We start from the raw sequence: 15,621 nt of genomic DNA on the forward strand, positions 1-15,621 counted from the left end.
CTCGTGCCTGTTTATTTTTCGGTTTTGTCATACTTCTGTTCTTTTAGGAAGACTTTCCTCAGCAAGATACGAATCATACTTTCGGCAGCGTACACATTCGGCTACATAGTTGCTGAGTCTCACTTTCTTTGGTAACACCCCCCCCCCTCGTTTGTGCCACCACACAGGGATGAAGTAGACGTAGTAACTGGTTCACCTTGACAGCGTTTGTGTAGAATTATACTGTTACCTTGCTCGATACGAAGGCTTCTGTGCGTGTAAAGCTTTCTCCTTCCCTCTCTCTCTCTCTGCATGTTGTTTAATTGTGAAAATAAAATTCGTATGTCAGAAAGCCCTTGGACAAAAGATTTGTTTATTGCGTTAAGTTTCCTCGATTGCGGTTATTAATGCAACCTACAGAGTTGAAGGCTACATTTAGAAAATATTTTCCTGTTTTCATCAGACGCTGTTTCAAAAATAAGTCTGATATTTCTGTGTAGTGCGCTGGACAATCGAATAACTACTGTTACAAATAGTACTGGACAATTCATTACTAGGACACACTTTCCTGAATGGAATGATTTGAGAACCGCTCGTTTTGGGGATTATCGTGAAAATGTTAAGCTGTGGTTTCATTAAGATCATCATCAAAAATTCCACTGAGCGGTTAAGTGTGAACGTCTAATTGCAATTAATGGGTAAGTTCCCAGCATTTGTTTGATTTTAACTTTAAATCCATACCAAGTTGCAAAAAAATTTTAAATGTCTCTCTCTCTCTCTCTCTTTCTCTATATTCATGTTCTTCTGAGAAAACTGAATCAACTGTTCGAAGGATAACGGTCGTGATCCTCGTGCTGCCCCAGCGAGGGACAGTAAACACAACAGCGACCAAAACAGCAAATTCGCACCTTAAAATAAATGAAATATCTGTAGAAAAAACTTGTTCAACTCGATATTTTGAACTCAGCCGCCTCTGCTTCATGCCAACTTAGACATATACCCTTGGACTCGCGGCATTTTTAAATGAATGTAACACCCCTCGCTAAGCGGGGCGCGATCCCGCTAGGGGGACGCTTGTGTCCGGCTGTTTGTATGATGTGCTCCGTAAACTTTTCTTGATTTGTGTATTTTTTTATAAGAGTGTTAAATTCCTATTAGTGCTACCACATAAAGATATGCCCATGTATTGCCAGATTCAAATGCTTTATTATTTAAGCAGACAACAGATAAGTATTAAATGAATTTCTGCAGGTTCATTCTGCTTCTTTGTACAAACGCATTTAGCCATTATCTTGTAGTTCAACTTATACACGTGTCCAAGGCCCGTGTGCCAAGCGTTCCGGGTGCCAAGCGTTCCGTGGCCAAGCGATCTCAGTGCGTTTATCCAAACAAACAATCTAAAGAGCTTTTGCCAATACATATTCTGAATATCGTTTTTCTTATTTTATATTTCAGTAGCTCTTTCGTTCTACAAGAAGTAGGCAAAGGCCCAGAAAGGAAAGACACCTTTCTGTTTCTTTTTCCTTTATTACTAATGCAACTAATAGCCGCTTTGTCATCGCGTGGCAGTGTTCCTGCCTTCCCGTGGCGGGGAGGCAAAGCAGTGCCTCCCGAACAGCTTTACTAACAGCTTTGGGAGTATATCGTACCTCACCAGTCCACAGCCTATATGGAGAGGCGGCCCCGGGTGCCAAGCGTATTTCGAGGCCAAGCGATATTTTTGCGATATATAGAGAGCTCTTGTAAAGTGATTGAAGTTATTTCCTTTTAAGTTCCTACATTTCTATCAACAGCTTTTCTTTAAAACTAGTTCTATACTTGAAAACCACTAGTTAGAACACAGAAAGGAAACACACCTTTCTTTTTCCTATATTTCTTGTTCTATTAATCAACTAACACTTCAACCGCTTGGCCTCCGAGCGGCACTGCTCCTGCCTCCCCGTGGCGGGACCGGAAATCTGGGGGAAAAGTTCTCCCCCAGGGCTAAAAGGAGCAACGATGATGGATAAAAGTGACTATCCACCTCTAGAGCCTTCAAACTCAAGGCTACATAAACCAAACGATGAAGACCTGAATCAACCAAAAAGACTCCGAAGGGAAGTGCAGTGCAATGAAATGCCAAACTTTCTGGTCATACACTCTCTCTCCAACCAACCAGTCGGAAAATTATCACCATTCGTCATCCAAAGATTTCTGGAATCGATTGCTGGAACACCAAAAATGGTTAAACGACTGCAATCCGGAGACCTATTAATTGAAACAGCCAACTCCAAACATTCCGAGTGGCTGCTCAAAACAACGACATTCGGTGGCCTGCCAGTATCCATTACTCCACACAACACCTTAAATTCCTCGAAAGGCGTTATAACTGAATGGGACCTACTTACAATATCAGAAGAGGAATTAGTTCAAGAACTGAGTAATCAAAAAGTAACCAACGCCAAACGCATAATGACTAAAAAAGATGGAAATCTCGTCCCAACTAGGTCAATCATTTTAACCTTTAGTACCCCAGATTTGCCATCCTCAGTAAAAGCTGGCTATTTAAACTGCCGAATTCGGGCTTATATTCCTAATCCCATTCGTTGTTTTAAATGTCAAAAATATGGACATTCCCAACAAGCATGCAGAGGAGAAGCTATTTGTCCTATATGTGGTTCCAAGAAACATACACAAGCAGACTGTTCAGCATCAAGTCCCATTTGCCCCAACTGCAAAGAAAGTCACCCAGCATTTTCAAAATCCTGTGAAATGTGGAAAACAGGAAAAAAAATTCAAAAATATAAAATTGAACACAAAGTCACATACCCTGAGGCACGTAGACAGGTTATGTTGACCATGCCCAGTCGTTCTTATGCATCTCATACTCGAAGCGTTATTACAACAGCAGTACAAACAGATGTATCAATACCCCCCAGCACATCTATGGCTAATTGGGTTAAAAATACATTATCAAATTCAGGAAAAGACGCACAAACTAAAACCAGTGAATCGACCAACACTCCAATCACCATCCCAACTGATACTCGGACACTCTCGCATGATAAAGAAAAATTAAAAACTACCAAAGAAAACAAGAAACCTGAATCATCCACCAATAGTATGGAAGTCGACGTACACTCAGATCTTGAAGAACCCATACTAGAACTCCATGCAAATGACACTATGGATACTGGGCGCCCCAGCTTCCCAAAAAAAGACCGGAAAAAGTGCTCAAACAAAAAACAGTCTGATGAATCATCCTCAACTAAACCTAAATGAACCACAGTATCTTACAATGGAATTGCAGAGGTTTTCATCGCAACACTGACGATATTAAATACCTAATTAACCGATTTTCTCCAGCTGCCTTCTGTCTACAGGAAACTTACCTGACCTCACAAATTTCTCCTTCGATAAAGAACTATTGCCTTTATCGAAGAGATCGAAATACCGCTAATGCTGCCCATGGTGGTGTAGCAATCCTAGTAAACTCGAAGATCCCAACTAGGCATATCACACTACAAACTGAAATTGAAGCTGTTGCTGTTCGCATAACTCTCCATAATGCAATAACACTTGTCTCAATCTACCTACCACCAAACCGTATTTACTCTTTAAAAGATCTTGAAGACCTCTTTATACAGATACCTCCACCTCTCTGTATATTAGGGGACTTTAACGGGCACCACCCCTCGACGTGGGCACCTGTACGTGGTGAGGGGACCTCCCAGTGATGCTGCTGGTTTTCCAGATTAGCATCACTGGGATCCAACGCCCATACCTTGGTTCCAGGGTTACATCATTGGAATCCGGCGTGTGCAGCCGTGCGCCGCGACCCGTGGAAGCGGAAAGGGGGATCCTGGTGGTTGAGGGGCCCAGCCTTAATACACCACTTTGGCCCCTGCTTCGACGAGACGGGTGGTCCCGGACCGGCTCGACTGGGATCAATCGGCGGGTGGTATTATACTGCTAGGGTCAACTGCGTTCCAATAAGTCTCCCTCCCTATGGTCCTGGGACGGGATAAAGACTTATTGGTAACGTGGGTATGGTGTTCTAAGCGAACTCGGCGTCCCATTCGTGTACGCAGTACCTGCTAGTTCACGAGTGGGCGCCCCCTCGTAGGGCTCCGTGGTGGGTGAGGTACTTAGGCATCAGACATTTTTCTTTACTCTCATGAGTAATTCAAATCCCCTTTCTTCTGGGGCCCCAACAAGGCCCCTACCTAATCGAGATGATGACGCAGATAACACCTCTGCAAAACGAGCCAGAACTGAGGATAAATCACCACCATTAGTGACACCGCTTTTCCTCATTCTCCATTCCACCGGAGAGCAGTCCATTGGAAAGATGTCACCCTTCTTCATCCAGAAAGGATTAGAAGGGTTGGCAGGTTCACCAAAATCTGTAAAAAGACTGCGTTCTGGCGACCTTTTGGTCGAAGCTTCTACCACCAAGCAAGCGGAAAAAATCATAAAGGCTACATCCATAGGGGGAATACCTATCATCGTAACCCCTCACAAAACTCTAAATTCTTCACGTGGTGTCATATCAGAGTGGGACCTTCTTCATGTTTCTGAAGAAGAGATCTGCTCTGAATTGAAAGACCAAGGAGTGACAGCTGTAAAGAGAATATCGATACGGAAGGATGGGAATCTCGTCCCTACCCGAGTTCTCATCCTCACGTTTAACACCCCACGGCCTCCAAATTCCATCAAGGCAGGTTATCTAAACTGCCCAGTGAGGATTTATATCCCAAACCCACTGCGGTGTTTTAGATGCCAAAAATACGGCCACTCACAAACATCTTGTCGTGGTAACCCTGCCTGTGCTCGATGTGGTGTTAAAGACCACGAGAGCAAGGAATGTACAGCTCCAAAACCCGCCTGTGTTAACTGCCAAGGTGAGCACCCCGCCTATTCAAGAGCATGCCAGCGGTGGAAAGACGAAAAAGAAATCCAAAAACTAAAAACAGAGCTGAATATTTCCTACCCAGAGGCCAGAAAACGTATCCAACCAGTAAATAGCGGGAAACCTTCATATGCCCAGAAGGTTTCTGCTAAGAGCACTATCGGGACACAAACTGAGATGACTATACCACCAAGAGAGTCATTCACCCCGATTGCACGCTATTTATTGAGTTCTCAAAAGCCCACCAAAAAAACACAGTCAGTTGCCACTCCTATATCCGTACCTCCTAGTGCTCCACCACTACCAAAACCAAGTGGTAAAGAGCCTGAAGTAACAACAGAAAGAATGGATGTAGAGAACAAGGAGGTACAGGATGAATCAGTCTTGGAACTCTTTGCGGAGGAAGAAATGGACACGGGACATCGTCCATTCTTCCCCAAAAAAGACAAAGCCAAGACTGATAAAAGTAAGCCCTCAGCACCTCGGAAGCCGCTTGATGGACCCACCAAGCCAAAATAATGGCTAAATTCCTACAATGGAATTGTCGTGGATTCCGGCGAAATACTGATGACATCAAGGCCCTCCTGCAAAAGCACGAGCCAGTTTGCTTTTGCTTGCAGGAGACATATCTAAAGGCAAATGATGATCCCACCCTGCATAACTTCACAATCTTTCGTAAGGATAGAATTGCGGATGGTCCTGCTCATGGAGGAGTGGCTATCCTTGTGGGTAATCAGACCCCAGTTCAGCCCTTGCTAATTACAACCAGCATAGAGGCTGTTGCAATTCGCCTTACAGTGGGATTTTTAATAACGGTCTGCTCTATTTATTTGCCACCTGGGACTGATATCTCCCAGGAAGACCTTGATGATCTTGTAACGCAGTTGCCTCCCCCTTTCTTACTTCTCGGGGATTTTAACGGACATAACACCCTGTGGGGTAGTGCTAACATCAACGGAAGGGGACGAGTCGTAGAGCGTATGCTCAATGACAATGACCTTTCCCTTCTAAATACTGGAACAAACACCTTCTTCCATATGCCTACCCGTACTTTTTCTGCCATTGATCTCTCTATCTGCTCCCCTTCTCTACTCCCTTCACTCACCTGGGAAGTGGAGGAGAATCCATACGGAAGTGATCACTTCCCTGTGATAACCTTGTTACACAGTGGGAGACCTTGTCTTCCTTTTAGGTTAACACGGTGGAAGTTTGATCAGGCTGACTGGAATGCCTTCCAACATCAGGCAAATTTTGAACTCAGTACAGTCAGTCAGGAGCCTATCAATGACGCAGTAACGTACATCACAGAAATCATTGTCCACGCAGCTGCTAATGCTGTCCCAAAAACATCAGCCCGGTTTCCACCATTTCCCAAACCTTGGTGGAATTCACAATGCACAGCAGCAAAAAAGGCTCAAAACAAAGCGTGGGGGATATTTCGCCGATATCCTACCACGAACAACCTTATAGCCTTTAAACGTGCACGAGCCAAAGCACGCTACATCCGTCGTCAGAGTCAAAAGGAATCGTGGATCCGTTTTACATCATCTATTAACCAGTCTACCAACTCTAAGGTAGTCTGGGATAAAATCCGGAAAATGAAGGGAAAATATACATCCCACCCTTCTTCAATCTTAGATTATAATGGATGCGCTGTTGCAGATCCAACTGCAATAGCCAATGCTCTTGGGGAAACATTCTCTAACATCTCCGCAACATCCTCGTACTCCCCAGAGTTCTTGGTCCTGAAACATAAACTGGAAAGAGAAGCACTTAATTTTAAGTCCAAGGGCCTCTATCCCTACAACGGGGATTTTACTATTCAGGAACTGAAAAGAGCCCTCGCTCTTTCCAAAGCAAGTGCTGTTGGACCAGATGGCATCCATTATGACATGATTAAACATCTTTCACCAAAATCTATGGATTGTCTGCTCCTTCTGTATAACAGAATCTTTACTGAAGGGCAGTTTCCGGATTCCTGGCGAAAGGCAATCGTTCTTGCCTTCCCTAAGCCAGGAAAGGATCCAAATGTCACCACCAACTATCGTCCTATTGCTCTGACTAGCTGTCTGTGCAAAATCCTGGAGAGAATGGTTAATTCTCGTTTAATATGGTACTTAGAATCAAATGACCTTCTCTCCAACATACAGTGCGGCTTCCGAAGGAACCGGTCCACTTTGGACCATCTTGTTAGATTGGAAGCATCCATCCGGGATGCTTTCCTAAAACGTGAACACTTGGTGCCGGTGTTCTTTGACATGGAGAAAGCGTATGACACAACTTGGAGATTTGGCATCTTAAAAGATCTGCATAGCCTTGGCCTTAGGGGGCAACTCCCCATTTTTATTAAAAACTTTTTAGCCAATCGATCTTTCCAAGTTCGTGTGGGATCCTCACTCTCTCGTTCCTTCAGCCAAGAGGAGGGAGTACCACAAGGATCAGTATTAAGTGTCACGCTTTTTGCCATCAAAGTGAATTCCATCACAGAACAACTTCCTCCAACTGTAAACTGTGCCCTCTATGTTGATGACTTTAGCATATTTTGTCAGTCATGCAACATGAGGGTTATTGAAAGACAACTGCAAAAAGCTATTGATCGCCTCAACTCCTGGGTTCTTGCTAATGGCTTCAGGTTCTCGCCGGAGAAGACCGTTTGCGTACACTTTTGTCGTAAGCGTAATCTTCATCCTGAACCTGAATTAAAGCTCGGACAAAATGTAATTCCAATAGCAGCGGACGCAAAATTCTTGGGACTCGTATTCGATAAAAAGCTGACCTTTCTGGATCACATCCGTCAACTCCGCACAAAGTGCACAAGAGGGCTAAATATTCTGCGCTCTCTTTCCTCAACATCTTGGGGTGCGGATCGATGCACCCTACTACGCATCTATCGTGCACTTGTACGATCCAGACTGGATTACGGGTCCCTGGTATACAATTCGGCCAGAGACAATGTACTTCGTTGGCTCGATCCTGTCCATCATCTGGCTCTCCGTACCGCTATTGGAGCATATCGCACATCTCCTGTCCAGAGCTTATACGTCGAAGCAAACGAATCGCCATTATTGCTTCGACGTAAGCAGTTGTCTCTAAACTACGCTCTAAAACTGAAATCCCTGCCAGACCACCCTACGTGGCTAACCGTTTTTGAGCCACAATGGGAAAATTTGTACAACACCCGTAAGACTGCCAATCGTCCTTTTGGTATTCGTGTCCAAGAGCTACTCAAAGAACTTAATATAAAGGTAGACAGGGTTGCCCAAACACCAAAGCAACCCCTTCCACCCTGGCATGCTCATGTCCCGGCATGTGACTTGTCCCTTAGAAATTGGGGAAAGTCGGACACTCCATCGTCTGTCTACCTGCAGCTTTTTTCAGCACACCGAGCTGAACATTCTGACTTCGCGCCAGTCTACACAGACGGCTCGAAGGCGGAATCATATGTGGGATCGGCTGCTGTCTTTAGAGACAGCACTACATCGGAGCAGATTCCCTCTGAATGCAGCATATTTACTGCAGAGCTGCACGCTATAAAGTTAGCCTTGGATCACATTAGTGAATGCCAATACCATCGGTTCATTTTATATTCTGATTCTCTCAGTGTGTTACAGGCTTTAATATCTGTGAGATATAATGATCATCCAGTTCTGTCTAGCATTCAGCAGAAGATTCGCGTTCTCCATGAACGTGAATATGATATCCGCTTCTGCTGGATTCCCAGCCACATTGGGAGTAGGGGAAATGATTTGGCTGACGCCGCAGCCAAATCAGCAATTCCCAATAATAACCACTGCCTGTTAGTCCCCTATACAGACTACAGGCAAATAATACACCAAAAGATACATTCCCAATGGCAGGATTCGTGGAATAGACAGACTGCGAATAAATTATATCATATAAAACCTGTAATTGAACCGTGGCAGTCTAGTCTGCGCGGGAATCGTAAGGAGGAAGTTGTTCTTGCCCGGACCCGCATAGGACACAGTCATTTAACTCATTCGTTTTTGCTGAGGGCTGATGACCCTCCTATGTGTGTGTCCTGTGGCACAATCTTAACAATCAGACACATTTTAGTTGACTGTACCTGTTTTAGAAATGCTCGTTTTACCGCTTTTAACCATCTGACTGAGCCGTATACACTCAGTCAGATTTTATCCGACAATGACCATGTGTCTGCTATTTTTAATTTCCTAAAATCAGTAAACCTTTTTGATCATATTTAAAAATCTTATTATTTTAAGATTTTCCATTGTTACTTATTTACTGATATTTGTCTGTTACAGTTTATACTTGTTTTTATAACCTGACGTAGTGACCTAATTCAGTAGGTCACTGAAACTTTTTTACTTTTTATGACAAGGTTTTGGCGCATTATAGCCATAGTTGCTGATGCGCCAATAAAACTCAACCAACAACAACAACAACAACAATGGGCACCACCCATTATGGGGCTCTCCTAAATTGGATAGACGGGGCCGATTAATTGAAAGCTTTTTAGAGGCACTAAATTTCAGTATACTCAATACTGGTGCACCGACACACGTACAGCTCCCAGCAGGACACACTTCAGCACTAGATCTCTCGATTTGTTCACCAGTACTAGTCCCAACCATAGAGTGGTATGTAATAAATGATCCCATGGGCAGTGACCACTTCCCAATAGTATGCAACTTTCTGAAAGCAAAGACTCCATCAATTCCGCCCTGCAGAAAGTGGAAATTTGTCCGAGCAGACTGGGCAAAATTTCAATCATCAATCGATCTTGATGAAGAAAAAATCCGCCTCCAACATATTGATGAAGTGACAGAATACATCACGTCGCATCTTCTAAATGTGGCTAAGAACACAATACCACTATCAAATCCTCCGGGCCGAAAGCATCATAATTACTGGTGGAATGACAAATGCACCACAGCAAAGAGAGAAAAAAAATAAAGCCTGGAATTTGTTTCGGCAATGTCCGAGCACAGTGAATCTCATTAATTACAAGAAATTAAGGGCAAAAGCACGCTTCATACAAAAGCAAGCAAAGAAAGAATCCTGGATCCGTTTTGCCTCAAGTTTTCACAGAAATACTGATTCCAAAATAATATGGAAAAAAATTAGACAGCTGTCTGGTAAGTTTCCTACCATACCTTCTCCAATTCTCTCTTGGAATGGGAAAGATCTCTCTAATCCAGTAGATATAGCTAATGCTTTGGGCAATACTTTTGCCGAAATCTCAGCAGCAACAGCCTATCCTACCTCATTCCAAAGAATTAAAAACACTGAAGAAAAACATGGTATTCACTTCAAAACTGCCCGTCTTCTCCCATATAACAAACCTCTGCAATATTCTGAACTTTTACATGTCATTAAAACCGCCCGAAATGGTGCTGCCGGGTCAGATGGGATTTATTATATCATGATACAACATCTTGATGACAAAGCTTTGCGCTGCCTCCTGGTCTTTTACAATCGCATTTTTTTAGAAAATGTTTTTCCAGCTACTTGGCATCACTCTACAGTTTTGGCTTTCCTGAAACCTGGAAAAGATCCATCCAACCCCAATAGCTATAGACCAATATCTCTCTCAAGCTGCCTCAGCAAAATTCTTGAGAAAATTATCCACAGAAGACTCGTCTGGATTATTGAGTCGGAACAGCTAATGAGCCATAACCAATATGGCTTCCGTCAAAACAGGTCATGCTTAGATCTTATGGTCAAGGCTGAATTTGCCATACGTAATGCTTTTGTCAAACGTGAACATCTAGTAATGGTTTCAATAGACATAGAGAAGGCTTTTGATACCACCTAGCGGTATGGTATACTTAGTGATCTTTACCTTCTCGGACTACGAGGCAACCTTCCTATATTTATTCAGAACTTCTTACATACTAGATCATTTCAAGTTCAAAACCAACATGCCCTTTCCACAACTTTCATCCAGGAAGAAGGTGTTCCACAGGGATCAGTACTGAGTGCCACTCTTTTTGCTCTGAGAATAGATTCTATCACTAAGCAGCTTCCAAATACAGTTGAGACTTACCTTTATGCAGATGACCTTTCGGTCTCCTGTCATTCTCAAAACATGAGGTCTATTGAAAGACAGCTTCAGATAGCACTTAATAAAATTCAACAATGGGCGAGCCTCAATGGTTATCGGCTCTCACAGCAGAAAACAGTTGCCATCCACTTCTGTAGACAACGCAAACTTCATCCAGATCCCGAACTTCAAATTTCTAACATCGTTGTCCCAGTCACCAGCAACATCAGATTTCTTGGATTAATCCTAGACAACAAGTTAAATTTCCTAGATCATATTAAAAATGTACGGACCTCATGTCTAAAGAAGTTAAACATACTCAGAGCTTTATCTGCCCAAACGTGGGGTGCAGATCGTACCTCGCTTCTTCGTTTATACAGGGCATTAATCAGATCCCGTCTCGATTATGGTGCTCCAATCTATGATTCTTCCAGAAAGAGCGCATTACGCTGGCTTGATCCAATTCAGCACAGTGCTTTGAGAATTGCAACTGGTGCATTCAGAACGTCGCCAGCACATAGTCTCTACATTGATGCTCACGAGCCCCGACTAACTTTACGCAGGAAATCACTGTTACTCAAATATGCTGTCAAGATACAAAGTTGTGCCTCTCATCCCGTTCAGTCATACCTTTTCAACCCACCATTAGAAATCCTATACAGAAACAAACCTAGTATAGTAAAGCCAGCTGGTCTTCGCCTTCTTGAATTGGTGCAAGTTTGGAATATTTCCATCCATTCCGTAAAGCAAGTGGCAACTTATACTCAGCCACCATGGGCTCCTCCTCCTCTTCCAACCTGTGACACTTACCTCTGTCAATGGAGAAAGAATACTTTGCAAGCATCAAATGTCAACCAAATTCATGCAGTTCACACTCAAAGATATACTGATTTCTCCCCAATTTATACAGATGGCTCTAAATCTAATTCAAATGTTGGAGCAGCTGCAGTGTTTCCGAATACAACTGTATCAGTTTCCCTTCCATCAGAATTTAGTATATTTTCTGCTGAATTATATGCAATTAAACTAGCTTTAGAAAATCTCTATTCTGACAGTTCCTTAAAATCAGTTATTTACACTGATTCACTCAGCTCAATCATGTCATTATGTAATTCCTCAGATAAAGTTCACCCTGTTCTTGATGAAATCAGAAGCTTATTACTGCAAATTAAAGAACGCAACCAACTGGTCACTTTTTGCTGGATTCCAGCCCATTCCGGTATTTTAGGCAATGAACTGGCTGATAAAGCTGCAAAAAACCCAACTACATTTGATTTAACCAATATCCCTGTTCCAGCATCAGATTATGCACTAACCGTTCATGCTGCTTGCCTATCACAGTGGACAGCACTCTGGCACTCTCAGACTAATAATAAACTCTTTCAGTTTAAACATGATCCAAAAATTTGGCGCTCCAGTATCCGTACATCGAGACAAGAAGAAGTAGTCCTTTCAAGGGCAAGAATAGGACATACACATCTGACCCACCTTCATTTACTCACAGGAGATGACCCACCACAATGTACACATTGTTCTAATAATTTGACTGTAAAACATATTCTTATTGACTGCCCCTATTATAAACAAGCCAGAACTTCATCCTTGATATCATTGGTTAACCTTCATAAACCAGTAACTCTTGAAAATCTCATTGGTGATAAGGCAAATATTTCCGAATTTTTTGACTTTCTCCGGCAAACTGGGCTTTTCAATTATTTCTGATTTCAGATTTTCTTTTGATCTAGGGAAAACTTATGTTTTAATATAATAAGTGAATAGGCACATTATAGCCTTAGCAGCTTATGTGCCATTAAGCCTCCAGAACAACAACAACATATGGAGAGGCTCATGAACCACCACTACAACTCCGAAGACAAAACTTGCTGTTATACTACGCTGCAAAGATAAAATCAATACCTGATCACCCGACATGGACAATCCTACACGAACCAAGTTTGGAAAACTTATATAGAGCACATCCAAATGCTAAAAAACCAGCAGGCATATGTTTAAGAGACCTAATCCAGCAACGTAATTTAGATCTCAATCAGAGAGCAATTTCTCCTGAAATTCCATATCCACCTTGAGATACCATTCAAACGATATGCGATCTCCATATGCATAAATGGAACAAGGATTCCCTACCTGCACAAACTTTCCAACAATTACACGCAACCTACAGAGACCAACGTTGTAATTCTACCCTGATATACATAGATGGTTCCAAAACAGAAACCAAAGTAAGAATAGCAGCCAAATTCCCAAATACTATCATTTGCAAATTACTTCCAACTGAGTGCAGCATTTATACGGCAGAACTGGAGGCTATACAACTAGCCATGGCCCCTGGTGCCAAGCGTTCCGTGGCCAAGCGATTTCAGTGCGTTTATACAAGTGAACTATCTAAAGAGCTTTTGCCAATACATATTCTGTTTATTTCTGAATAGCGTTTTCTTCATTTCATTTTATATTTCAGTAGCTCTTTCGTTCTACAAGTAGTAGGCAAAGGCCCAGAAAGGAAAGACACCTTTCTGTTTCTTTTTCCTTTAGTACTAACTTAACTTAAAATACATAGTTGTGCCTTGCATCCAACTCAGTCATACCTATTCAATCCACCATTAGAAAACCTCTACAGAATTAAGCCTAGCATAGTAAAACCAGCTGGTCTTCGCCTTCTTGAACTGATGCAGGTTTGGAATGTCCCCATTCATTCTGTACAAGAAGTAGTAACATGCGCTCAACCACCATGGACGTGTACTCCTCTACCCACCTGTGACACTTACCTCTGCCAGTGGGGAAAAAATGTTCTTCAAGAATCAAATGTGAAACAACTTCATGCAATTCACACTCACATATATTCTGACACTTCTCCAATTTATACAGATGGCTCTAAATCTAACTCAAACGTTGGAGCAGCAGCAGTGTTCCTAAATACCACTATTTCAGCATCCCTTCCACCTGAATTCAGTATCTTCTCAGCAGAATTATATGCAATTAAGCTAGCCTTAGAAAATCTCTGTTCTGACTGCTCATTAAAATTTGTTATTTACACTGACTCCCTCAGCTCAATTATGGCATTATCTAACTCCGCAGATAAAGATCACCCTTTCCTAAATGAAATTAGAAGATTATTACTGCAGATTGAAGAGCGCCACCAACTGATCACCTTCTGCTGGATTCCGGCACATTCTGGAATTTCTGGTAATGAACTGGCCGATAAAGCTGCAAAAAATCCATCTACCTTAAATTTAACCAATATACCTGTTCCAGCATCAGACTATCCACAAATTATTCGTGGTGCATGCCTAACAGAATGGACAGCACTCTGGCACTCTCAAACAAATAACAAACTTTTTCAATTTAAACAGGATCCTAGAATTTGGCGTTCCAGTGTCCGTTCATCAAGACGAGAAGAAGTACTTCTTTCAAGATCAAGAATAGGCCATACACATTTGACTCACCTTCATTTACTCACAGGAGATGATCCACCACAGTGTCCACATTGTCCTCTAAATTTGACTGTGAAACACATTCTCATTGAATGCCCACACTATAATCAAGACAGAAATACAACCCTACTATCTTTGGTTAACCTTCGGAAACCAATAACCCTAGAGAATGTCATTGGTGACAATGCAAATATTCCTGAATTTTTTAATTTCCTGAAGAAAATTGGACTTTTTACTCATTTCTGATTTCTCCTTTTCTGACGTGACAAGAAATTCTAATATTTTATTACAATAAAGGAATAGGCGCATTATAGCCAAAGCAGCTTATGCGCCAGAAAACCCCCACAACAACAACAACAACTAACTTAACTAACAGCCGCTTGGTCACCTCGTGGCACTGCTCCTGCCTCCCCGTGGCGGGGCCGGTAACCTGGGAGGTAAAGAAAAACCCCCAGGGCCAAAAGGAGCCAACATGGATAAAAATTCTTATCCACCATTAGAGCCTTCGAGCTCCAGGGCAGAAAATTACAATGACCATGACACAAATCACGATTTAGGTAACAACACCAAAAGACTGAAAACTGATAGGATGGAGCAACCCTGCCCATCTTTTCTAATCTTCCATTCCCTCTCTAGTCAACCTATGAGTAAACTGTCTCCCTTTGTGATTCAGAAACATCTAGAAGGTATTGCAGGATGTCCTAAGACTGTTAAGAGACTGCAATCAGGAGACCTATTAGTGGAAACCAATAACCACAGACATTCGGAGAAACTTTTACAACTAAGTAATTTTGCTGGTATCCCAGTAAAAATATCTCCTCATGCAACCCTAAATTCATCGAAGGGTGTGATATCCAGTTGGGATCTCCTAAATGTCAGCGAGGAAGAAATAACCCAAGAGCTGCAGGGACAAAATGTCATTGAAGCAAAGCGCATAATGACTAAAAAAGACAATCAACTTACACCTACCAGAAACATTATTCTCACGTTTAATACCCCTGAATTACCCACCTCTGTAAAAGCAGGTTATTTGCTATGCCGCATTCGCCCATATATTCCCAATCCTTTACGATGTTACAAATGCCAAAAGTATGGCCATTCGCAAACTGTGTGCAGAGGAGTTCCAGTCTGCCCCAATTGTGGGTCCTCTGAACACAATCAAAGTGACTGTTCGGCTACAAAAATGACGTGCGCTAACTGCAAAGGTGACCACCCTGCATATTCCAAAACTTGTGAAAAATGGAAAACAGAGAAAAAAATCTTAAAATACAAGGTTG

At 42.4% G+C, this 15,621-nt stretch overlaps 1 protein-coding gene across 2 annotated transcripts in view; it reads left to right on the plus strand.

Annotated features, from left to right (window-relative positions):
* Window positions 1-286: 286 nt before the first annotated feature.
* The window catches only part of LOC150077394 (DNA damage-regulated autophagy modulator protein 1-like), a 455,867-nt gene continuing 440,532 nt past the window's right edge, over window positions 287-15,621 (plus strand). For both annotated transcript variants that reach the window (XM_090386032.1, XM_090386034.1), the window contains exon 1: window positions 287-677. The gene's annotated coding sequence lies outside the window, so the exon portion shown is untranslated. The remainder of the gene's footprint in view (window positions 678-15,621) is intronic.

This window comes from Mastigoproctus giganteus, chromosome 12, assembly GCF_048544385.1.
Source record: "Mastigoproctus giganteus isolate SK-2022 chromosome 12, ASM4854438v1, whole genome shotgun sequence".
Taxonomy (NCBI): Eukaryota; Metazoa; Arthropoda; class Arachnida; order Uropygi; family Thelyphonidae; genus Mastigoproctus; species Mastigoproctus giganteus.